This window comes from Mustela lutreola, chromosome 12, assembly GCF_030435805.1.
Source record: "Mustela lutreola isolate mMusLut2 chromosome 12, mMusLut2.pri, whole genome shotgun sequence".
Lineage (NCBI taxonomy): Eukaryota > Metazoa > Chordata > Mammalia > Carnivora > Mustelidae > Mustela > Mustela lutreola.
The window spans coordinates 25,438,558-25,462,623 of NC_081301.1; positions in this window are offsets into that span (position 1 = coordinate 25,438,558).

The following is a 24,066-nucleotide window of genomic DNA, read 5'->3' on the forward strand; positions in this document are numbered from 1 at the left end:
GGTGTTCTGTAAGAGACACGGAAGGCCTGGGGAAAAATTCTAGCCACTGTCTGGCTGTTGTGTGTTTACTCTAGGTGTTCTCCCCTTTAAATCCTGGGTCTCAGTCCCAAGGAGTCAACATAGAAAGGCATTCAGACCAGCTCAGTGGCCCTGGCCCTGGCCCAATGCTGTCTGCCAGATTCCAAGCACACCTGCTAAACAGATTCCTTTCTCCCAGCATTCTGCTGACATTTTCAGCTGGAATCAAAGTCACTCTCTTGGTCCATTGCATTCCTCTGACTGCTAACTGGATCATTTGTCTAGCCCATTCCTCAGGAAAGGCTCCTTGGTTGTAGCTGGAAACACCTAAATCAAAAGAAAACTGGATCCAAACCCGAAGGCTATGGCTGAGAAAGGATTGAGTGGTAATCATTTCTGTAGGGAAAAATGAAAGCAAGAGACTCCCATTTGGAGTTTTCCTCCTCCTTGGTAGTGGACACATGCACACTGGCCGTATTTAGTCCTCTTGAATTGATCTGAGGTATCATCCACATTCGACATATGAAAAAATTCAGAATTTGCCCAGAGACATCTGACTGGTGACTGGGTCAGATGAACCCCAAATCTGTGGTTGGGATAGTTCACCTATCACCTCTAGCAAAGGCATAGGTGACTGAGTCAATCACATCCATGGACCTTGGCAGGTAGAAGAGATACTAGAGGTGACAAGGACCTCTCTCAAATCTATGGGATGTGGGTGGGTTGACAGCATCACTGGAATTTTACAATTGGAAGGGATATTAAAAGCCATCTAATCCAACTCTTTATATAACAATCAAGGCCTGAAACCCTTAAGAATATGGCAAGTAGTTCTTAACTGAGGATGATTTTGACCTTCAGCATTTGTCTCGATATTTTGAGACATCTTTAAGTGTCAAAGCCTAGATGGAGGTACCAATAAGGTAGTAGAGTCTAAGAAACTTGCTAACCATCGTACAATGCTCAGGACAACCACTCCTTCTCTGCACAACAAAAAATTGTCTGGCTTAACATGTCAGTAGTGCCAAGACTGAGAAACCTCGATGTATGCAAAGACAAAATGATACAAACATAGGTAATGTGTTTCTATCTATAACAGCCTTCAGAAAAAAGAGAGAAAAAAAGTTATAGTCAGAAAAAAGAGGCCCGGAATGGGAAAGTCACTTACCCTTAACTGTACAGCAAAATTTTGGTAAAGTTGGATCTATGCCCTATTTGATATTGATGCATGAGATATCTGTATAATGAACAATGAAAAATTGTTTATAAATGCAATGCCTTTACAGAAAAATGTACAAAAAATATTGACAGTCACATAAATAAGACTAGGCCTGGTGATAATACGCATTCTGCATTTGTAGTTATAAAGAATATGAGAAGAAGATACTTCCCAGGTATAATTCCTTTTAGACTAGCTCAAACTTTCATAGCTGGTAAGTGGCAGAGCTTAAAATTGAACCCGTCTTTTCGAACTCTTAAATCAAAGGCCTTTGGATTGATTAGCCTGGACCCTGGTTAGTCCATGACTGAAGAGGCATGAAAAAGAAAAGAAAGTTTATCTTTGTATGTGAGAACTGTAAGATGTTCGAGCACCTTCTATTGTGTTACGCTCAGCTACATTCCATAGACCTTTGGAGACCACTGCTATGAGGGATGCTGTATTTACCCTTGCGGGCACTTCTTTTGGGTGTATAAATCACCCAAAAATTTGTGGAAGATAATTAAGCACTATGTATGAAGAGCCACCCTTTGATATAGGATTTTACTCATTGGAATCTCTCCTAAGAAAACAATCAGAGCTGCAGGTAGATTTATGTGCAAAGATATTATGCTAATAATAATGGCTGGGATTTATTGAGCTCATACCATATGCCAGACTGTGTGTTGAGTGCTTTACATGTATCGTCTTATTTACTCCTCATAACAACACTATGAGGTGAGTATTATTCTCATTTCCATTACCCACAGGAAGCTAAGCTTAGGAGAGCCTCAGTAATTTGGTCAAGGTTACCAGGCTACTATGTGATAAAGGGGATTCAAAGCAGGGCAGCCTGATTCATAGAGTTTCTCCTCCTCCTCCTCCTCCTTCTTCTTCTTTAAAGATTTTACTTATTTATTTGACAGACAGAGATCACAAGTAGGCAGAGAGGCAGGCAGAAGGAGACAGAGGGAAGCATGCTCCCTGCTGAGCAGAGAGCCAGATGCTGGCTCGATCCCAGGACCCTAAGATTTCTACTCGAGTAGAAGGCAGAGACTCAACCCACTGAGCCACCCAGGTGCCTGAGTTTCTTCATTTTAATGACTACATGAAACTGACTGATAGCAGTACATCATACCTCTCTTGGGAAAAAATTGGAAGGAACCTGGATGTCTAACATTAGTGCCCTTGGTTAGGTGAATTAGGACCTGTTTCCCTCTGTTGGTGTCTTAACCTGAAATAACCTTGACTGTACCTTCCTTGGGTAACAAAGACATCAGATGTAGATGTGCTCAGAGGCTTTGCAGATAATTCATGCGTGGGCATTAATATCATTTAGAGCTTAACTCTGGTCACAGGAAGGAGAACCAGAGCAGACTGGAGATCAGACAGACCTGGGTTTGAATTCTGGTTTGGGCACATTCTAAAAGTTCAGCCTCTGATGAGCCACCTTTCCTCCACCAAACCTCACATTAGAATTGGGAAGTCACACCTACGTCTTGGGGTGGCTGTGTGGAATTCTCGACTTGCAGAAGCTGTTGGCCACATAACACTCAAGGGTGTACGGAGTTAGGTGGCTGGAACTAGGCAGAGGTGGAGCCCCCTACTGGTTAGGAACAAGGCCTGAAGTCCCCTGAGGGAAGCAGATTCCTGGCTGTGCTCCGGGATGAGGAAGTAAGGGAAAACCACCTGAGAACCTTGCATTCTTGTGGCAAAGTCCTGTGAGCAGCTTTAGAACAATGTAAATAGGATAATTGGCTGTGGGGATTTGCCCAAGCAGGAAAAACAGACTGAGAAACTCGGAGACTTGAAAGAGAGGGCTCTTTCTTTGGGGGAAGCCCTGACTGGTCTATAGGATCTAGTGTGGCTATGCATTTGTGGGGGAGATGTCTGGAGAGGCTTGTGTAATCAGGGAACAGCCCCTGACAGCTGCCTCAGTCTCACACCAGACCTGCTGGTTCCCAGCTCCTGAGAATGGATCTTGGGATGCTACTGTAGTGACTGTGCTCCCGCATTTCCTGGTCAGCCCCAGAATAATCGCAGCTTCAGAGGTGACTCAGTTTGGGAAAGGCTGGGGGTGGTGGACCCTTATCACAGGGGTTTGACTCACAGAGCGTGAGAGCTGGAGGAAGTCTTGGAGATAAATCATCGTGGCCACCTCCTCCATTTGGGACACAAGAGAGGCTTAATTGCGGAAAGGAATTATCTACTGTCAGCCAGCTATGAAGAGACAGTGTCAGAATACCATCTCAGTGGATCCTGACCCAGAGTCCAGAAGAGCTAGCCTCTTCATGTTGTTTATGTGTAATCGTGAAGGGCCCATTTAGTAAATTATCTTTACTTAAATTGTCTTAAGAATTTAAGGAGTTTATAGACTTCCGTGCACTCAAAATGTGTATGGGAACACAAGTATACATCCATCGTGTCAACAAGTGCTGGCAATTCTAATCAGAAATGTCTCTTGAGGCAGTACCGAAGGCTAGGGACCTAATCAATACAGACATTGGTAATATGTCAGATCTAGAGTTCAGAATGACAATTCTCAAGGTTCTAGCCGGGTTTGAAAAAGGCATGGAAGATATTAGAGAAACCCTCTCGAGATATATAAAAGCCCTTTCTGGAGAAATAAAAGAACTAAAATCTAACCAAATTGAAATCAAAAAAGCTATTAATGAGGTGCAATAAAAAATGGAGGCTCTCACTGCTAGGATAAATGAGGCAGAAGAAAGAATTAGTGATATAGAAGACCAAATGACAGAGAATAAAGAAGCTGAGCAAAAGAGGGACAAACAGCTACTGGACCACGAGGGGAGAATTCGAGAGATAAGTGACACCATAAGACGAAACAACATTAGAATAATTGGGATTCCAGAAGAAGAAGAAAGAGACAGAGGAGCAGAAGGTATACTAGAGAGAATTATTGGGGAGAATTTCCCCAATATGGCAAAGGGAACGAGCATCAAAATTCAGGAGGTTCAGAGAATGCCCCTCAAAATCAATAAGAATAGGCGCACACCCCATCACCTAATAGTAAAATTTACAAGTCTCAGTGACAAAGAGAAAATCCTGAAAGCAGCCCGGGAAAAGAAGTCTATAACATACAATGGTAAAAATATTAGATTGGCAGCTGACTTATCCACAGAGACCTGGCAGGCCAGAAAGAGCTGGCATGATATTTTCAGAGCACTAAACGAGAAAAACATGCAGCCCAGAATACTATATCCAGCTAGGCTATCATTGAAAATAGAAGGAGAGATTAAAAGCTTCCAGGACAAACAACAACTGAAAGAATTTGCAAACACCAAACCAGCTCTACAGGAAATCTTGAAAGGGATCCTTTAAGCAAAGAGAGAGCCTACAAGTGGTAGATCAGAAAGGAACAGAGTCACCTTACAGGCAATACAATGGCCCTAAATTCATATCTCTCAATAGTTACCCTGAATGTTAATGGGCTTAATGCCCCTGTCAAAAGACACAGGGTATCAGAATGGATCAAAAAACAAAACCCATCTATATGTTGCCTCCAAGAAACTCATTTTAAGCCCGAAGACACCTCCAGATTTAAAGTGAGGGGGTGGAAAAGAATTTACCATGCTAATGGACATCAGAAGAAAGCAGGGGTGGCAATCCTTATATCAGATCAATTAGATTTTAAGCCAAAGACTATAATAAGAGATGAGGAAGGACACTATATCATACTCAAAGGGTGTGTCCAACAAGAAGATTTAACAATTTTAAATATCTATGCCCCCAACGTGGGAGCAGCCAACTATATAAACCAATTAATAACAAAATCAAAGAAACACATCAACAATAATACAATAATAGTAGGGGACTTTAACACTCCCCTCACTGAAATGGACAGATCATCCAAGCAAAAGATCAGCAAGGAAATAAAGGCCTTAAACGACACACTGGACCAGATGGACATCACAGATATATTCAGAACATTTCATCCCAAAGCAACAGAATACACATTCTTCTCTAGTGCACATGGAACATTCTCCAGAATAGATCATATCCTCGGTCCTAAATCAGGACTCAACTGGTATCAAAAGATTGGGATCATTCCCTGCATATTTTCAGACCACAATGCTCTAAAGCTGGAACTCAACCACAAAAGGAAGTTTGAAAAGAACCCAAATACATGGAGACTAAACAGCATCCTTCTAAAGAATGAATGGGTCAACCGGGAAATTAAAAAAGAATTGAAAAAAATCATGGAAACAAATGATAATGAAAATACAACGGTTCAAAATCTGTGGGACACAACAAAGGCAGTCCTGAGAGGAAAATATATAGCGGTACAAGCCTTTCTCAAGAAACAAGAAAGGTCTCAGATACACAACCTAACCCTACACCTAAAGGAGCTGGAGAAAGAACAAGAAAGAAACCCTAAGCCTAGCAGGAGAAGAGAAATCATAAAGATCAGAGCAGAAATCAATGAAATAGAAACAAAAAAAAAATAGAGCAAATCAACGAAAGTAGGAGCTGGTTCTTTGAAAGAATTAATAAAATTGATAAACCCCTGGCCCGACTTATCAAAAAGAAAAGAGAAAGGACCCAAATAAATAAAATCATGAATGAAAGAGGAGAGATCACAACTAACACCAAAGAAATACAAACTATTATAAGAACATACTATGAGCAACTCTACGGCAATAAATTTGACAATCTGGAAGAAATGGATGCATTCCTAGAAACATATAAACTACCACAACTGAACCAGGAAGATATAGAAAGCCTGAACAGACCCATAACCAGTAAGGAGATTGAAACAGTCATTAAAAATCTCCAAACAAACAAAAGCCCAGGGCCAGACGGCTTCCCGGGGGAATTCTACCAAACATTTAAAGAAGAACTAATTCCTATTCTCCTGAAACTGTTCCAAAAAATAGAAATGGAAGGAAAACTTCCAAACTCATTTTATGAGGCCAGCATCACCTTGATCCCAAAACCAGACAAGGATCCCACCAAAAAAGAGAGCTATAGACCAATATCCTTGATGAACACAGATGCGAAAATACTCAACAAAATACTAGCCAATAGGATTCAACAGTACATTAAAAAGATTATTCACCACGACCAAGTGGGATTTATTCCAGGGCTGCAAGGTTGGTTCAACATCCGCAAATCAGTCAATGTGATACAACACATCAATAAAAGAAAGAATAAGAACCATATGATACTCTCAATAGATGCTGAAAAAGCATTTGACAAAGTACAGCATCCCTTCCTGATCAAAACTCTTCAAAGTGTAGGGATAGAGGGCACATACCTCAATATCATCAAAGCCATCTATGAAAAACCCACCGCAAATATCATTCTCAATGGAGAAAAACTGAAAGCTTTTCCGCTAAGGTCAGGAACACGGTAGGGATGTCCATTATCACCACTGCTATTCAACATCGTACTAGAGGTCCTAGCCTCAGCAATCAGACAACAAAAGGAAATTAAAGGCATCCAAATCGGCAAAGAAGAAGTCAAATTATCACTCTTCGCAGATGATATGATACTATATGTGGAAAACCCAAAAGACTCCACTCCAAAACTGCTAGAATTTATACAGGAATTCAGTAAGGTGTCAGGATATAAAATCAATGCACAGAAATCAGTTGCATTTCTCTACACCAACAGCAAGACAGAAGAAACGGAAATTAAGGAGTCAATCCCATTTACAATTGCACCCAAAACCATAAGATACCTAGGAATAAATCTAACCAAAGAGACACAGTATCTATACTCAGAAAACTATAAAGTACTCATGAAAGAAATTGAGGAAGACACAAAGAAATGGAAAAATGTTCCATGCTCCTGGATTGGAAGAATAAATATTGTGAAAATGTCTATGCTACCTAAAGCAATCTATACATTTAATGCAATTCCTATCAAAGTACCATCCATCTTTTTCAAAGAAATGGAACAAATAATTCTAAAATTTATATGGAAGCAGAAAAGACCTCGAATAGCCAAAGGGATATTGAAAAAGAAAGCCAACGTTGGTGGCATCACAATTCCGGACTTCAAGCTCTATTACAAAGCTGTCATCATCAAGACAGCATGGTACTGGCACAAAAACAGACCCATAGATCAATGGAACAGAATAGAGAGCCCAGAAATAGACCCTCAACTCTATGGTCAACTAATCTTTGACAAAGCAGGAAAGAATGTCCAATGGAAAAAAGACAGCCTCTTCAGTAAATGGTGCTGGGAAAATTGGACAGCCACATGCAGAAAAATGAAATTGGACCATTTCCTTACACCACACACAAAAATAGACTCAAAATGGTTGAAGGACCTCAATGTGCGAAAGGAATCCATCAAAATCCTTGAGGAGACCACAGGCAGCAACCTCTTCGACCTCAGCCGCAGCAACATCTTCCTAGGAACAACGCCAAAGGCAAGGGAAGCAAGGGCAAAAATGAACTATTGGGATTTCATCAAGATCAAAAGCTTTTGCACAGCAAAGGAAACAGTTAACAAAATCAAAAGACAACTGACAGAATGGGAGAAGATATTTGCAAACGACATATCAGATAAAGGACTAGTGTCCAGAATCTATAAAGAACTTAGCAAACTCAACACCCAAAGAACAAATAATCCAATCAAGAAATGGGCAGAGGACATGAACAGACATTTCTGCAAAGAAGACATCCAGATGGCCAACAGACACATGAAAAAGTGCTCCATATCACTCAGCATCAGGGAAATACAAATCAAAACCACAATGCAATATCACCTCACACCAGTCAGAATGGCTAAAATAAACAAGTCAGGAAATGACAGATGCTGGCGAGGATGCGGAGAAAGGGGAACCCTCCTAAACTGTTGGTGGTAATGCAAGCTGGTGCAGCCACTCTGGAAAACAGCATGGAGGTTCCTCAAAATGTTGAAAATAGAACTGCCCTATAACCCAGCAATTGCACTATTGGGTATTTACCCTAAAGATACAAACGTAGTGATCCAAAGGGGCACGTGCACCCGAATGTTTATAGCAGCAATGTCCACAATAGCCAAACTATGGAAAGAACCTAGATGTCCATCAACAGATGAATGGATCAAGAAGATGTGGTATATATACACAATGGAATATTATGCAGCCATCAAAAGAAATGAAATCTTGCCATTTGCGACAACATGGATGGAACTAGAGCGTATCATGCTTAGCGAAATAAGTCAAGCAGAGAAAGACAACTGTCATATGATCTCCCTGATATGAGGAAGTGGTGATGCAACATGGGGGCTTAAGTGGGTAGGAGAAGAATCAATGAAACAAGATTGGATTGGGAGGGAGACAAACCATAAGTGACTCTTAATCTCACAAAACAAACTGAGGGTTCCTGGGGAAGGGGGTTTGGGAGAAGGGGGTGGGATTATGGACATTGGGGAGGGTATGTGCTTTGGTGAGTGCTGTGAAGTATGTAAACCTGGTGATTCACAGACCTGTACCCCTGGGGATAAAAATATATGTTTATAAAAAATAAAAAATTATATTTTTTAAAAAAAAAAAGAAAGAAATGTCTCTTGAGTCCATTTCCATACGTCTAGTTCAGATCTCTTGTTTGGATCTTTGTAAATACCTAACATGTTGTCCTACCGTCTGTAACCTCTTCTCTCCTTAGACCTATTATCAACCCTGCCACCGGAATAATTTTTTCAGGAATCTTTCCATGATCCCATTGCTTACTGGGCAATCTCAAACATCGTTGGAACACACATTCAAGGCCTTTTATAATCTGAGCCTGACCTCCCTTGCCAGACTCCTGTTTAACACTTCTGCCCACCCATGCATGGTACACTCCAGTCACACAGGACAATTCACAGTAGCTGCTTTGTGCCTCCTGCCATTTCCCCACAGCGTCCCCTTTGTCTAGAAGGCCTATCTTTTGTGCCCCAGCCCAGAAAACTTTTGCTCATCCTTTAAGCACAACTCAAATATCACCTTCTTTATGAAGTCCTTCTTCATACCTCTTCAGGCAAAACCCAACACTCTCGCTGCTCTGTTCCTCCAGTGCCCTACACAGACTTGATTATAGTTCTCAGATGGGTTAGTTGTTTGCCTGACTCTGAGAGGAGGCTATGAGTAGGCCTTTTCACAGCAGGGACTATGTCTATCTCATCTACTCCCAAGTTCTAGCAGAGGGCCGAACACAGAATAAGTATTGAATAGTGTTTTCTGATTTAATGAATAAATTATTGAATTAACATAAATAAAATTATTTATTGCTGTCTGTTGTCCTGTTAAGCAAAATATCTAAATAGATGTTCACCAAACCTGGAGGGTATATCTGAGATGGTCTGATATAATTATAGCCTATGTAGGACAGAGAAATTTGCATGGATAGGGAAAACATCAGTTATCTTAAATATAGGCCCGCACAAAAATCCCAAGAGAAGATGCTTTGAAATGCAGGTGTGGAATAGAAATGTAGCTGCTTCTCATGTGGGCAACTCTGCATTGCATACTCAGTGTGACTAGTGGTGCACATGTTTATTAGATAAGGAAGAAGTGATGATTTTCAAATGCAGTACCAGAGAAGCTCATGAGAATGTAATAAAGTGCGTAAGTGAGGCTGAGGAATGCCAAAGTGCTGGTAACATGATGTGCTCTGGGCAGTCAGTAAGGGAGAGCTTGTCCTTTACCAAGGCCAGCTTCTTGAAAGAGACACACCTCCAGACGGACTCCCTTCCACCATCACCACCAAACATGGATCAGTTGTTTAATCCCTCGTGCTTTAGATGTAATCATCTAGCTTACATGTGTTGGAACATACCTCCTGTGTTTTGAGCTTTTATGTTTTAAGACAGTAAATTTTGGGGGTTCTTGAAGTTCTTAAGTCAGACTACATTCAGAGAGGAAATGAAAGCTAGAAAATTTCAACCAGCATTTTCTTAGAGCTTAACTGGGACCCTCAACTGATTTAATTGATAACAGTCCTTCAAGTCCTTATCCTCATCACCCACTAATACTTTATATTTGCCATAAAAGATATGGGAATGGGTTGAGAAGACACAGATGAGAAATTACTTCACTAAATTTTTAAAAAAACTATGATGTATTTTTAGGGGTTGATATCCCTTACTAAAAAGGTATGGCTTAATCGTTATTTTTATTTGTCTATTTAGTCCTGTTTTTCATTTGCATGGTAGGTGAAAGTAGTTTGTGTTGAACTTCCTGGTAGTAACAGAGCACATGTGTGAAATGCCATTACATTTGTCATCTTCCTGTATCTTTGTAACAACCTGCGATGGAGGATTTATGAGACCCATTTTACAGATGAGCAATGTGAAGTGCAGAGAGGTTAAGTAGCTTTCCAAAAGAATTAAGGGGACACAGATGAGACTTAATCTTAGACTTTGTGACTTCCATTATAATGCTCTTGGATGGCTCATAGCTTGGGGATTTCCATTCTGTCTCAACCACCTCTACTAAGCAATATGATCTGATGGTGTGGGTAGCTGTGGGGAATGGGAAAAATAAGAAAGAAGGAAACCTAACAGAACCTCTAAGAAAGATGCTTGTACTCTATTTGGCTAATTTCCATCTCAGAAAGAGCCCTAGATGGGAAATAAAGGAAGAGAATGTATTATATTATGAAACTAATGGTTCAATCTTTAATAAATTGAATGACTGCACTATAAATAATATATAACATATCAAGCCAAAAATGCTTGTTCTGTAGACCTGTTTATTCAGCTGCTAAGACATATATCCTGGTTTGCTTTCTCTTTTTCCCATTAAAAACTGTATTTCATTGAAAAAATGCAACATCTTTTTGACATAAATTCTGATGTAATTTTTCAGAAATGTGAAACTTGATGAAAACACAGAGCCTCTCCACAAAGGCTTGCAAGCCAGCTGGTTAATATTTATCTCAAAGAACAAAGGAGGATGTAAAGTGAAACTATGTGTATTTGGAGTAGGGTGGAGTCAGGAGGTGTGGATTCTAGTTCTCTGTTCCGCTAACTAGTTGTGTTACCTTTGGGTAAGTTACTACTAACCCTCCCTGATCCAGACTTACCTTCTTCGAAAACTGTGTGATTTTGACTAGAGGATCATAGAATTCCTTTCTTGATCTCTGGTGCAAACATACAGCCACCCCTGAGGGCTGGAGAGGTCTTCAGAATTCATATTTTATAACATTTTGTCCCAAATGAGCACCAAATGCCCCTTGTGCTACTAAGAGCTGTTTCTGGTGTTCTCCGTAAAAGACCACAAAGGAAAGAGATTCTGCAACTTGCCTTCATAACTCAGTCCACTGTTTAGCAACCCCTCCCGTTTACTGGAGTTCTTCTTTTACATTGAATGTTGTAGAATGCTTTAAAGAACACACACACACACACACACACACACACACACACACACTCCTGACTGCAGAGGACTATTCAGATGCAACAGGTGCAATGAGTTATAGATCTTACAAAGGGTACAAAGAAGCACCCAGTCAGCAGGAACAGCGGTTGCCAAGAATTTAATTCATCAGTACAAATCCAAATTTACAAAGAACTAATCCCACATAATGGATAAAGGACAAAAAAGAAGGATTAATGGGGGAAAAGGGAGTTTCTGAAAATTCACATCTCAAGTCCACTAAACTCCTCATTTGGCCTGCTTCATTTTCCTTCCTTTCCCAAGACCTTAATTTATTTTTCTTAAAAAAAAAAATAAAGTTGACCGTGATGAATAGTTGCAACCTCAGAACATGTATGTGCTCAACAGCTCTGAAGTTGGTCTGAATGTGTCTGCGTGTGGAATAACGTTTGTGTTGGGAATGTGGGAAGACTGCAGTTGAAAATAATGAATCCCTTCCTCATGACTTGCATTGCCCTTGCAGAGTCGGGGCAAAAATCTGTTTCTTCTCAAATGAAAAGAAACCTTCTTTCTCTCAGCCATGGAAAGAATATTTTCCTGGTGCCAATCCAAAATGAAAAGCTCAGTCGGCCACCCAACAATATTCTCTTCAATACTCATTATCAATTCTTTATTGGATCACAGTTTCTGCCCAGGTTGGAAATCATTCTGGCCTACCAGTCTTAGAGAAAAAGTTTACAGTGTTCCCCCCAACACCTTCACTCCCCACTCCCCTAGCAGCTGTACCTTGGGGTTGACCTAGTTTAAGAGGAGAATGACTTCTTGGCTAATGCCCCTGCCCTGGCCGTAGGGACTTGGGTTTCTCTGCTTTCCCAATATTCTTTTTGGTTCCCTTTGCTGGACTTTCTTACTCTCTGCTTGTCCTAAAACGCTTCTCTCCTAGGATATGAGCCCCATTCTCTATTTTCCTCACTTCAAAATCTCCCATTTGTTCATCTCATTCATATCCATGACTTCAAACAATCTAACCTCAGTAGATGACCCCTAAACATTTCCCTGCCATTTTAATTCTTCTCTCAACCTTCCAACTTATACAAAATTGGCTAATTGAGCATGGCCACATAAAATGCAACTTGTTATAAACAGAAAGTATCGTTATCCTCTTTAAATAAACATTATTTCTCTGTCCAGTTGCCCAAGGGGAGGGACTCAGGTCTGTATTCACCCTTACTGGAAACTGGAAAGCCATTTTACTTTTTTTTTTTTCTTTCCTACTATCCCTCCTCTTTGCTAGGTTTTCCATCTCTTCTTTTGTACTACAAGTACACTAAGACCATGCTTTTACATTAATTCCCTCTCTCTTTATTTTCCATTAGATACTTTCATTTATTTTTGAAGAAAAAATGGAAATAAGCTAAATGTGCAATCTATTATAATTATCTGTTTAAATGCCTATCTCCCACACGAGTGTGGGGTTTATCTTTCTTACACCAAGCACTGAGTACAGTATTCAGTTTTGGGTCTCAAAATGGTGCCCAAGGACAGACTCAACACTTTGGATGCATTTGGTTGGCCTGCACAATATTTTTTCATCTTGCTTTGTTTTTTGCAAAAGGAACTGTCAACTTAAAAAAATTGAGACATTTTATACAAAATCGTTTTTTAAATTTTCTTTGAATAGTCAAAATGACTGATAATGCTGAAACCCCCCATACCCGCATTCCTAATCAGCAATAATGCATGGAGCTGAGGTGTGAGTACTAACATTAAACATAGCATGTCTGCTCCAGTGTACTCCTCTCCACTCCACTCCCCAGTGATCTCTAATACTCAACCCACTTCCTCATGTAAGTCACCTACCTCACTTGTCACCAGTAGGCATTTGGATTTGTGCTTCTGTTGAACTCCAAAGTAGGTACTCAGAAGATGTTAACTGAATGAACACTATGCTACCATACATAATCTAGAATTTCTGAATGATACAGCATCTCAAAGATTCCTCAGTCTCACATTCCTATTCGATGTTAAAGTCTCTACAACAGGTTTGGGGATTCATCTCAATTCCCCGGTAAGTACTATGATTGCATGCAAACTTTTATTAAGAACCAATTCTCTGCCTTCATAAGAAGCTCATTTCTTTTTAGTCAGAAGGCTCTAATTGTTGGAAAGATCTTTCTCAATTGCATTGAAATCAATTAGATATCACCCACCACAAGGCACATATCAAAGTGCTGAGTATTTCTCAGTGTCTGGAGGAGCTAGAGATCCCATCAGTTTGGGAAGAGGAAAGGATCATGGATGGCTCTTTGAAATTGGAGACACTTAAAATGGGCATTGAAGAAAGGTCAGGATTTTGCCAGAGGGGTTATGAGGAAGACTATTTCCAAGGAAGAAAACACAATGACATGGTGACTCTGGAGTGCATTGCTTACAGCTCATGTGGGGATTGGCTGTGAACAGGGGACAGAAGATGGAAGAAAGCTTATAGGTGAGGAGTTGGTGAGATCTAAAGGGAGGTTCAATTTCACCAGGCCTTTCAGTAAGTGTTATTATTATTCCCATTTTATAAATGTGTGAACCATGGCATGGGGATAAGAAATAGCTTGCCCAAAACTCAGTCATCTAATTCATGATTCAATCAGGATTCACACCCAAGTCTCTAACTCTGAACGCCTCATCTTTCTAAAATCTACAAAGCCAAGCATGAGGTATCAGCGTCCGGACAAATATAACTCAACCATATTCTGCACTGCTGGCTGTCTCAGAAGCTGAGAGAAGTGTGAGGAGGAGCAGACAGAAGAGGAGAAGGAGAACGTTCTGAAGAAGGAGTAAGTGAGAAAGCAACGTAGTCCTTCAGGGCACAACATTCAGGGATCTGTTCATAAGAAGCAGCTGAAATCAAAACTAATAGCCTAGCAGTAAAGGGAAAACATGTATGCAGATGAAAGAAGACACATCTCTGACCTACAAAGGGACTTAAGAATTTCTTTTCTGAAAATGATCAAGTAGGGTTGTAGTCACCTCGAAAAAACATTGCACACAGCAGCAGAGGTGGGTGAGGAGACTAAATGCCCCAAGGCTGTTAAAAGAGAAGTAGAGGAGAATATTCTAGGTCTCCCCAGATTCTTCAACTGGAATTTGGAGAGGGCTTTCTTGGCTCTGGTGGCTTCAGTGGCTTGTAAAAGACATGATACAGCTAACGTTTACTCATCTGCTCTTGTAGAGAACTGAGTAAAAGCTTTTCCATTTCCAAATCAAGTATCAGTTATCAGCAAATTGCCTTTTCTGCTCTTGACAATTCTGTATTCAACCCATGGGGCTTTTGCTTTTCTTGCTAGGGACACATAATAATGGTGATAGTAATGAGGACGTTGATAAACATGATGGATATTGAATGCTTGCTAAGTACCTGGCATTGTGCTGCATGGTTTACAGATTTGATTTCATTATTATAATCCTGAGAGATTTTTACTGCTATGATTTTTTTGCAAATGAGGAAACTGAGGCTTGGGAAAGTTCAGTGATGTACTAGAGGATATGTGGCTAGAGAGCTTACAGTAAAGTTTTGGGTAAAGACCTGATACTGTGGTGCTCTGCCTCTTAACCACTTAGCCATATGATCTTAACCATTAGCTATGTGATTCCTGAGCTCTAAGACCATAGACCTACATAGGCCCTGGGCAAGAAAACCACTGAGCTCTATGACCGTAGAACTATATCACCACTCGTCTATATGCCAAAATGTTAATCCACACACAAGTGACTTTAGGTATAAAAACAGACATGCCTGGTCTAGCTATGTCATTAGCATCTTTTCTTTCTTTCCTTCTTTTTTTTAACGAGTCGACAGTAACAATAAGTAAATAAACACCATTAGCGCTTTAAAGGGACATGTGATGTGGAATCTGACATCTCATCACTGTGCCTTACTAGCTGTAGAGACTTGATAAGTTCAATCTAACTAATGATTACTGAGCACATACTATGTGCCAGCTGCTGTACTGAGTTCCTGCTTCCATAAAGCTTAGAGGGGAAGACTGGTGTCAAGAAGTAGACAAGAGTGGGTGTTAAAGATAGGGTCCTCTGGAAATACCCGACAAGGAGAACTATCCTAGTCTCTTAATGGTTTGGCTCTCTTAATCCTAGGCCCTTAATGGTTTAGATACTACTGTATCATAAAAACTATAAAAATGTTATTGTTAATTATCCTATTATCTGGAATTGCTATTGTGAGGTTGGTAAGATTCCCCTGTGAGTTATTAATATCCCTTTACATATTACTTGTCTTTAGTTTTCATGCCCTTGACTCTTAGGGTTCCCCCACCCAACTCACAGTTTTAAGAAATAAATTCCTAGAAGGTCTAAATTCTGTGCTACACATTAGCCAGCATGTGGACATCAGCCAGGTTATTGACTTTAGAACTAATGCATTCATTAAAAACGTAAGCAACAGAAATATATTAGCATTTAGTACCTTGAATTCACATAAATGCTGAATAATTGGTGGGGTGGGAGAGATGTGTATTCATAACCGAAACATATAGTCAGCTGGATGAAAGATAGCTGGGACTCTGTATTGATAAAGTTGGTGGAAGATCTTACTTCCCCCCCATTTCTGTTTTCTTCCAGTTGTTCTAAGTGTTCGCCTCAAGAAAAAGAAATAGTTTCATTTACCCAAACACACATGCATTTCCCATAAACTCTGCAGTCATGATCTTGAAGCAAAATCTCAAAACTGAATTTCTAAGAGGATCAGTTGGATACTGATGCTTGATGTAGAGAAGGAAAAGCTTTTACTCAATTATCTACAATAACAGCAGGGGAAATGCTGGAAATTACTGACACAGTAAATGGATTTTTTGCATAAATGCTCTCTGTTTTCAAATTTACCTTCGTGTGAAAGACCTTTATTACGAAGCAGTCCCTCTATCTCATCTTTTGTTTTTCAAGGAATAGGAGATGGATTTACTTTTTTTGTCAGGATCAATGGACAAGTCACTGGTCTTAAACATCTGACAGCTCCCAAGATTTGATTTTTTTACATTTAGGTGACCATCATTTGGTGGATCAGACAAAGGGTGATGTGACCTTAAATGTAGTGTTTATCTCCTCCTTTATTTTTCCTTCTTAAAGAACAGTTTTATCGAGATAAAGTTTACATACCACAAAGTTCAACCATTGAACATGTACAATTCATTGGCTTTTACTGTATTGACAGAGTTGCACAGCCTTTGGCATAATCTAGATTTAGGACATTTTCATCACCTGGAAAAGCAAGCCCATACGGAGTAGTAGTTACTCTGATTTCCTCCAGCTCTGCAGCCCCTTTCAACCACGAAACACATTCCTGTCTCCCTGGGCTTCTCTATAAGTGGACGATACAGATCAAGTGTATATGTAGGGTTTTTGTGATGTGTTTCTTTTACTTAGCCTCATGTTTTTGAGGTTCCTCTGTGTTGTACCATGTGTGTGCCCTTGACTTCTTTCCATTGGGGAATCATATTTGATTATATGGATAGGCCACATTTTGTTTACCCAATGGCCTGCCACTCGCCTCTGTTGGTAATTCCTTGGAAATCCTTCTTCCCTTGATGTCTGCTGTACCAATTTTGATTTTCCTCTTATTTCTCTGGCTTCATGGAATTCTCTCCTGCAATCACCCTACAGCTGTTGATGCTCCTCAGATAACACCACCTTTTAGACCAGGCCCTAGGGAGCCCTGTCCTGAGCAGCATCTTTTAGAAGGCCCCCACATACCACACCCTCCCAATCGATTTCTTGAACACAAGGGCACTTCCACCATTAGGGATCCCATGCTCAGACACTGTGTTTCATAACCTTTAACAGTTACCGTCATGACCAAACTTGTTCAGCCCCAAGGGAAATCCTTCTCTGCCTCTTCTGCCCATGGATTCTAAGCATAAGTCCAAGTCCCATAAAGATACATGAGTTCTGCTGCCGTGGAAGGCAAAGATGGGTACTGCCTTGCCGTAGAGGGAGGATTTGAGTGGCAAAGGTACACAGATAAGAGAAAAGGAAAATTAATTCCTGTGTCAAATCTTTTCTCTGAGATAACATGAATGCAATATATTCTTATTATATAATGAAGTATCATTTGTCCAAAGTACCAAATGTCCATTTTCTTGCTTCTCTTCGCTTTCTGATTCAGAATTCTAGAAATATTCATGAACTAAGGTGGAACTTACAGTGGTGTCACAAAGAGGCAGGCAAACATTCTGTAATAGTAAACAACTCCCGTTGTTCTTAAATTTGTATATACGTAGGCTCAGATATAACGAGCAGGAAGTATATTGAATTTTTATATTGCTCTGTAGATCTAGATACTACTCTACGAGATATTGAAGTTAAAATATTTTGTAATATTTTCTATATATTCTGTATATTAAGTTTGGACATGCTATGTAAAATGAATTGCTCATTTCTGAATTGAAGTGTTAGTTTAGCACTTTTTTTTGACATTTTCAATCACGCCTGCCTCAGTTTTATATTTTGGTACTCCTGTGAGAAGAACATGAATTATATAAGAATCTTGATTATAAGAACATAATTAGTGATTTTGTCGAAATGAAGAAAATAAATTTCATGGGATAAATTTATAATAACTCACCAAATGTGTATGACTTTTTGAATCCCTCATTTGCACATTGCAGGCTCACCAGCAGAACATGCAGACATATTAAAGTAATAATTGAATTCACTCATCTTATTTTTTTGCCAAATTTCAGTCACTTAAAACTATTATTTTACATATTTAAAATAGCATTGTTATGAAGATATAACATTAAAAGTAGGAGGATTAAAGATTTTAATGGGCTGTCAGTTTGATGTTTCACTTTCAAATACTTAAGCGGATGCATGGGTACTTTCACTGGTACTCTTGCCCCAGGCCCCACAAATATAGACTGTCCTCAGGGATCTCTACTAGAACTTCTCTCTGTTCACTTATATCCTTTCTTTGGGTGCTACCCATTCTGTGTCTTCATGCTGCCTATTCGCTATGGGACCCAGATTTTCCCACCCAGATTTTTCTCTTGAGTCAGATTGATATATCTTCATGTCTAATTTGGATACTCCATCCTGGACACGCTAGGTCCTGCTAACTAAATGCAGTCTAATTCTGCTCCTACTTAAAGTGATGTCACCTGAAGCCTAGAAATCATCTCTACCTTCTGGTCCTTCTTCCTCGGTTCCTCATCTAACAGCATGCTGGCCATTATCTTCTGCTGATCTGCCCGCTTGACATCTGTCATCCAACTTCTCCTCTCCATTCTTGTGTTTATTTTTTTACTCATCTTTCTGACTCCAAGCTTGGCTCCTCCAGCAAAAGTCTGGTTGGTTTACTATCCTTCTCAATATTTTCCAATGTTACATCAGGACCCTGACGAAAAGGTCCAAACTCTTTAATATGGTACAAAGGGCATTTGGTGGCCCAGCCCTTGCCTCTTGTCTTTCCAGCCTTGTCTTTTCGTTTGTTTGTTTTAGATGTTTATTTCTTTATTTGACACACAGAGAGAGATCACAAGTAGGCAGAGAGGCAGGCAGAGAGAGAGGGGGAAAGCAGGTTCTCCACCGAGCAGAGAGCTCGATGTGGGGCTCGATCCCAGGACCCTGAGATCATGACCTAAGCCAAAGGCAGAGGCTTAACCCACTGAGCTACCTGGGGGGCTCCACCAGCCTCTTCTTAAAACAGTTTCTCCTTGCTCATTATGCTCCAGTCACACTGGTCTTTGAATTTCTGAATTCCACCACTTTCTCTGATGCCCCAGTGCCTTTTTATTTGCAGTTCCCTTTGTCTAGAATGTTCTGTCTTGCCCTATTCTTCCCCTTCACCTAGTGCTTGTGTGAATATATGATAAATGATTGTCTCTACCATAGACTGCCCTTGTGGGCAAGCTTCAGGACTTTTTTCATCATAATTTTTTCACTAATGCTTGGCTGCACAAAGTAGATGTTAAGTTTGCTTGTTGAGTGAATAAAAGGCTCGTTTGTGTTTCTGTTCCCAACGCTTAGCAGAATGAGTGGAACAGAGAAGCTCCTGGCTGGCTTAGTCCAGGCGAGCATGTGACTCTCTTGGGGTCATGAATTTGAGCCCCACATGGGGTGTACAGAGTCCTTAAGAAATAAATAAACTTTTAAAAAAGAATGAATGGTAGAACTGCCCTATGACCCAGCAATCACACTATTGGGTATTTACCCTAAAGATACAAATGTAGTGATCCAAAGGGGCACGTGTACCCGAATGTTTATAGCAGCAATGTCTACAATAGCCAAACTATGGAAAGAACCTAGATGTCCATCAACAGATGAATGGATCAAGAAGATGTGGTATATATACACAATGGAATACTATGCAGCCATCAAAAGAAATGAAATCTTGCCATTTGCGACAACATGGATGGAACTAGAGCGTATCATGCTTAGCGAAATAAGTCAAGCAGAGAAAGACAACTGTCATATGATCTCCCTGATATGAGGAAGTGGTGATGCAACATGGGGGCCTAAGTGGGTAGGAGAAGAATCAATGAAACAAGATGGGATTGGGAGGGAGACAAACCATAAGTGACTCTTGATCTCACAAAACAAACTGAGGGTTGCTGGGGGGAGGGGGTTTGGGAGAAGGGGGTGGGATTATGGACATTGGGGAGGGTATGTGCTTTGGTGAGTGCTGTGAAGTGTGTAAACCTGGTGATTCACAGACCTGTACCCCTGGGGATAAAAATATATGTTTATAAAAAATAAAAAATTATATATATAAAAAAAAGAATGAATGGAATAGATTAACTGCTCACTAAATGCTGAGAAAATAAATAATAAATAAATTGATGCAGTCTATAGGAAGGCCTAGGTAGTTGTTTGAAGGATGGCATTCAGAGCTTGATGTCACTTGGAGGTAAGTACCTTATCCCTTTAGCCCATGAAGAGCCTAACCAAGTGCTGGCTGTGTTTAGGACCCTAATAAATGAAATAGATGGACATGGAAAAGGTAAGATTGTTTGCCTCTGCCTGCACATCATTTGTATTCCCTTTCTTGAAAACAATGTCAGGGGACTGGCTTAGCAAGTGGGTGTTCTGTAGAAGCCTAAAGGAGGCAGGAAGAAGTGGTTTATGATTTGGGTGTGAAATTAAGAACCTGTATAGATTCTGGACACTAGTCCTTTATCTGATATGTCGTTTGCAAATATCTTCTCCCATTCTGTCAGTTGTCTTTTGATTTTGTTAACTGTTTCCTTTGCTGTGCAAAAGCTTTTGATCTTGATGAAATCCCAATAGTTCATTTTTGCCCTTGCTTCCCTTTCTCCCTGATATGAGGAAGTGGTGATGCAACATGGGGGCCTAAGTGGGTAGGAGAAGAATCAATGAAACAAGATGGGATTGGGAGGGAGACAAACCATAAGTGACTCTTGATCTCACAAAACAAACTGAGGGTTGCTGGGGGGAGGGGGGTTGGGAGAAGGGGGGGTGGGATTATGGATATTGGGGAGGGTATGTGCTTTGGTGAGTGCTGTGAAGTGTGTAAACCTGGTGATTCACAGACCTGTACCCCTGGGGATAAAAATATATGTTTATAAAAAATAAAAAATTAAAATTAAAAAAAAAAAAAAAGAACCTGTATAGAGTCAGTAGCTCACTGTAGACCTAACCCATTAAGTCGATGGGTTGCCCATCTGAAGATGAAGGCCAGCGACACTGTCCTCAGTGGGGATATAAGACTGGAAATATGAGGGAGAAGTGGCCAGAAACAGGGATCAGGTCTCACTTTGCTGTGATGTAGCATGTGCAAGACCAATACTTAAAAAAAAAAAAAAAAAAATCTGCAAAGGTTTTAGCCAACTCAATAAAGCAAATGTATTAAGATTCTTTGGGCCTCAAGTAACAGAAGAAAATGAATTTTAAGTGGCTTGTGCAATAAAGAAATGTATTCACATTACAAGCAATCTGGAGCTAAGGGGGTTCCAGTGTCGGTTATCCAGCAGCACAATGCCAGTATCAAGAATTCAGGGTCTTTTTATCTTTCACCTCTGCCATACTTGTCCTCATCCTCAGGCTGAATTCTCTCTTGGTTGCAAGATGGCTGCCCTGGTTGTAGCTATCACAACTAGGCATGACAATGGCCAGCGGAAAAAAAAGAGACCAGCTTTTCCTCTGTGCCTGTTTTTTTTTTTTTAAAGAAAAAGTTTCCTAAAATTCTCCCGCAGATTTTCTCTCACACCTCATTGGCTTGAATTAGATCCATGCCATCATCTAAACCAATTACTGTCAGGGGGAATGGGTTCATGACCCATCCCTGGGGCTGGAGTAAAGGGCACGCATAGGCGACCAACAGTATCTGCTTTCCCCAGGCTGCCTCTACCTTGAACTTCTGACTCAAAAGCTTTGCCAAAGAAAATACATCCTCGTTCCTCTAAGCCCCCACTCCACAGGAGGAGAGGGATTGAATTTTGAAAGAATGAATGAATTTTTGTGTGCAGACTCTATCGTACATTAGAAACATAGTCAATGGGCCCGTCTCTGTGGGTTGGGTCTAAGTTATGGAGCTTGGAGAGCAGTCCAGGGATGCTGGAGATTAATTGCACAATTGCACGAGAGTGGTTAAGTTTAATCACTGCATTTTCTCCCCTTCTTACAAAGAGCAGCCTGGGTGGGGTTTGCCAATCGTATCAATCTGTTCCAGCCCCTAGGCCAGTAGTACTCGCAGTGATGTGGCCCTAGAGTCACATTTTCGGTCACCATTAACCAAAGGAGCCACATGAGCCTAGTATAACAGAATATTCTAATACAGAAATGAAAGGTCTTGCAGCCTTGCAGGTTGTGGAAGAAGGACCAACCCTCAGCCTATTAGCTTTTGCCTGAGAGTGTGATTTTCTCAGACAAAGCTTCAAGCTGGCTTTGTATCCAGAGGGAAAGAAACTGGTCGAACCAGTTTATGTTTAATCCTTTGTTTTTCCTCCACCATTTTTTAACTTTCAAAACATTTTTGGACCACCATGCAGACAAAGTTATGTCAAAAAAAGAAAAGAAAAGAAATCCAATCAAGATGACTATTTCAGAGACACTTAATTCAATTCCAAGTATATTTCTTGAGCACCTAAGGTGAGTAAAGCACAGCCCTGGGCACTGTGGGGAGTGTGCAAAGTAGCAAACAAGTCACTGCATGGTCAGGAGTTCTCTGAGAACACGCGTCCGGTCAAGGACTTGGGTATGTTTGCAGATGTACGATAAATAAGAGATTTCTTTGTTTTCACAATGTGCATGTGTTTGGAGTGTGAGCAGACAGCAATAGATAATTAAAAGAATCTAGTGCTAGAGACCGAATATCTGTGTCCCGGCAAATTCATATGTTCAAACCTCATCCCCGTCGCGCTGCTATTTGGAGGTGGGGCCTTTCAGGGTGATTAGGTCATGAGGGTGGAGCCTTCACCAATGGAATTAGTGCCCTTATGAGAGACCCTAAGAGAGTTTGCCTGCCCCTTCTGCCGCCATGTGAAGGCACAAGGAGCAGACAGCTGTCTACGAAGGAGGAAGAGAGCTCCCACCAGACATGGAAGCTGCCAGAATCTTGACCTTGGAATTCCCAGCCTCCAGAAGAGTAAACAACAATTCTGTTGTTTCTGAGCTGCCTAGTTCATGGTCTTTTGTTATAGCAGCCCAAACGGACACAGACACCCATTGAATTTCATTGTGATATATCAAGTTCATACTGGTTGCTGCAGCCTCAAAGAGATGGCCAAACCAAGAAGGAAAAGAAAGTGAGGATGAAGTTCATTTCCCAGAAAGTGAGGACAAAGGTCATTAGGAGAGTATCAAAGGGTAAATGCCAGATGACCCTGGGGTTCCAATTTTCAAAAGCAGACATATGTGTTTACACCAAAAGCCAAAGATGAAGATAAAATGCACAAAGTTCTCTAAGGGGGCATCATGGAATGCTTCAAGGAGGAAGGACCTTTTGTTCTGGGCTTTGGCAATTGAGTAGGGTATTAAATAGAAATAGGCAGAGGGCGTTCTGGGCAGAGTGTACACTGCTGATGTGATAAGAATAAGACAAACTATTCTAAAAACCTCCTCCCACCCCAGTCTTTCCCCCCTTACCTTGTCTTCTAGGAAGAACTTTTTGCTTGTTGGGTCAGCTCAGGGGGCTCTTACAGGAAAATCCAGAGAAGCCTTGGAGGCTGAAATGACACAGATGTAATAAACATTTAGAGTGCCTGGGTGGCTCAGTTGTTAAGCATCTGCCTTTGGCTCAGGTCATGATCCCAGGGTCCTAGGATGGACCCCCTTATCAGGCTCCCTGCTCAGCTAGAACCTGCTTCTCACACTCCCACTCCTGCTGCTTGTGTTTCCCTCTCTTGCTGTCTCTTTCCGTCAAATAAATAAATAAACTCTTAAAACAAAGAAACTTAAGATAGGAGGACAAAAGAACCTGAATGTGGGCATGTAGGAAACTTTGAAGTAGGAGTTCAGAGTGGGGAGGAGAGAGACTCCAGGTGAGCCTTGACACTTGGGAAAAATGAGGGAAAGG